The sequence below is a fragment of the Sus scrofa genome, chromosome 1 (genome assembly GCF_054392235.1).
Source record: "Sus scrofa isolate SSC_HxYL_T2T_F1_AM1 chromosome 1, Sscrofa_HxYL_maternal_Yorkshire_Landrace_v2.0, whole genome shotgun sequence".
Taxonomy (NCBI): domain Eukaryota; kingdom Metazoa; phylum Chordata; class Mammalia; order Artiodactyla; family Suidae; genus Sus; species Sus scrofa.
Genome location: NC_139383.1, coordinates 39,137,057 through 39,140,515, shown reverse-complemented (window position 1 = coordinate 39,140,515; position 3,459 = coordinate 39,137,057).

The window sequence follows — 3,459 nt, the reverse complement described above, 5'->3', positions numbered from 1 at the left end:
TTGGATAAAACTCAAAATCACACTCTACCCTTGAAAGAAATCATTTCAATTGGGTAATAAGTGCTCACAATAAGCAGTTTTCCATGATTACCAAAAAAAAAGTTCTGATTGGGAAAATATGCTTACTACAGCAAGCTCTGTGCAGCAGTTACATAAATTGTCCTTCATTTTTCATCAAATAATACACAAAATTGTTAGCTTTCTATACATCTTATGTGGTTGCATGTCTTTCTCTGAAGGGTCACACGACCTGGGTAACACAGCATAGATAAACAAAGGCAGAAACAGGGGCCATGCTGAAAAATGAGTAGAATTACTCTCCTTAATTCTCTCCTAGCAACTAAAAAGCTCTAGAATATTTGGTACTAAATACAATATTAGTTTCTGAGGATAAATACACCTTATATCCATTTCTTCTTCCTTATTCCTTGCCTCATGTGAGGCTGATTTTCAGTAAGTGTGGTTAAATGGGTAACATATAATGGTAATCAGAAAGTAAAGGGGGAGAAGAGTTCAAATCAAGAGAAGAATAGTACTGAGATTAGTAAGCACATATTTGGCGATAGAAATAAAAGTAAAAATATAAGAAGTATATATTAAAAAATGGTTATGGTAAGTCAGGAAGAGAAACAAAATCAAGCCAATTTATTGCTGGAATGAATGGTAAAGATTTAAGAGAGTGGTGTTTAGTTTCAGCATGCTATTTCCACTTCTTTCCTCCCCAAACGCTGTTACCTACTTCTTCTTCTCAACATCACACTGAACTGAACAAAGAAATGAGCCAAAATTTAAGATAATTATCCACAAGAACAGTACAAGCTGGAAAGGTCTCTTCAACAGACTTGAAATGTTGATTAATTTCTGAGAGATATGAGGCTTGTCAGCCCTATAAGATAAGATTGTTGTGCTGTCGGTTCATTATGCAACATGAACAAAAGCTGCTCAGTGGAAAAGTGGGCAATTTTTACTCAGTAAGTGTCTCTGTTTGTCTGGGCCTTGTGAGAAGCTATGAGAGAAAATGGGGAGGGATCCAACAGAGGCTGGGGGGACCATGAGATCAGAATTCAAACCCAACCCTGAGTGAAGGGGAGAAGACATGGAGGAAGCAGTAGGATGGAAATATCTTAGATTTAAGTTCAAAGGAAAGTCTGGCTCCCCGAGGTTGGGGAACAAAAGGCCGCTATCCCAGGAGTACTACTTCTCCAAGGAATAGGCCTGTCTCTTTCCACTCTCTCGTTGGAAAAAACAGACTGTGGGAAGCTTGGCTTCCATTAAAATGTGGGAACAAATGTCAGAAGGCAGCAGCTGAGGATCTCTGTGAACTCTGCTCCCTGGGGGCGGCCCATCCCTGAGCGGGCACTCTCGTGACCTCCACTGCCCACCCTTGCTTTTCCACACAGAAACAAGGAAATCTCTCCCATGGTTTCCATGGCCCTCGCATCCTGAGGGAAATTTTAAATAATGTCAATAATGTGAATTTTGAATAGGGAGGTTCATGAGAAGAAGAACAGATAGCCCTAGGCTATGGAGTTGATAGGGCCCACCACAGTTCCCATTCTCTCCCTCCTCCACTATTTGTTTCAAATTCCCCTCATGCCAGACTATCGCCTTGCCAGTTAGTAGTATGACTTAAACTTTCATTTCTGAGGGCAGTAAGCTCCTAACATTGACCTTCTTGGCCTGTGGTTGCTACACTTGTCCATTCACAGTTAGAGTAGGGCTGGCTCCATTTGTTAGAGCAGCCATTCCTCCTCCTGGGATTGGTGCCCATTTCTCATGCTGGTGACTCCTCTTCTTGCCTGCTGGTTCCCCGGGAGCAAAGAGTCCAAGGTGCCCAGGCAGCCACTACAACTTGTACCATGACACTACACACCTGTCACAGGGATGCCCCCTAATGGTACAGCATTTTCCCAGTCAGAATCTATTCCTTCTTGCTAGATGAGACAGTAATTTCTGATGTTTCAACAAATATTACTTCTGTGATATCTTTCCGACTTTCTCTTTTTAATTGGAATCCTACCATAAAACCACTTTGGAATGAACTGTAACTGTTCCTTCCTGCCAATGTATACTGATTGTTGAAAGAAGTAGACAAAATAACGCATGCAAAGCTATTAATGCAGTGCTCCTCACAAAGCAGGACTAAATAGTGAATCCTTATCCAAATCTTTCCTAAAGATAAGCTTTATTTATAGTGAATACTGTATTTAAAATTGCCATTATAACTTAAGTTTTTCATTTAACATATAGTAATTGAAAGGTAATTTGTGTCATGCACAGCACTAGGCATGGGTGTGAATAAGAAGGGGTTACTTTTAAAACATTTGGTGTTGAAACCTACACTGTCATGTCTCTCTTTTATACTCAGTCTATAAACATACCACAGTGGCTCATGTCTTACACAGAGAACTTAGATCTTATCACTTAATGAAATGCTAAAATATTCTTGAATATTAAAACATATGATTATTGAAATGGCATTTGCCTTTTCAGGGAAAATTACCAAAAAAATGCATTATCCCAGTCATTTTATTATATCATTTGTAGTTTGGTAAGCAGCACTATTTTCAACTAGTCCATATGGATGTTTAAATTTGCATCTAGATATTATTTATATTTTGGATAGTTAATAAAGCAAAAAGTAGAGTGTATAGTATATCTCAGTGAAAAATCAGTACCATTAGTAACACCAAATTTTTATTCCCTAGAAGCAAAAAGAACCCCATTATATATTCTTTCTTTGGTCTCTTGTCCTGCCACAATATCTTTAATATTTTACTTTAAAAAATGCTCCTATCATTGTGTTCTGCACAAGCACAATAAAAGCTCTACTCTTGTCAAAAATAGCAGCTTTGTAGAAGTCTTTAATTTAATGAAAAAAAGACTATTTTTGAGCAATGAAAAATTTCCTTTAAACAATGAAATACCAGCAGAAAAAATAACAAATATCTTAAATTTCTACAGTGGAAAACTATGACAAGTAAGGAGGTTCAAAGAAGGATAAGAGAATGGGTAAGGGAATTAACAATAAGAAATCAACAGCATAATTATCATGAGATATACAATGTTGGGGACATTTTCAAAGAGTTTTTATTCCATGTTATAGTTCAAACTTAGCATATAAATAGCAAGTTCCAAAAATGGAACTTTAAACCATTTTTCCAATTATTGGTTTGGAGTTTGGAAGGGATGTGCTTCTGAGATTGTTCCTACTTACTAAAAACACAGAAGCCAGGACAAAAGGTTGTTGGAGAGTGATTCCAAAGTATTTTTAAACTTTTTTTTTGTCATTTTTGAAATGGATAGTTTTATCATCATTACTATAAATAATCCAATCTCCTCTTCCAGAAATATTGAAAGATAAATTCATTTTATTTTATTTTGTACATTATTGTCATTGTTTTCAGGAGAGAAAAGTACTGTTCATAGCTTCACGACCACAAAATAAAATATTGATTT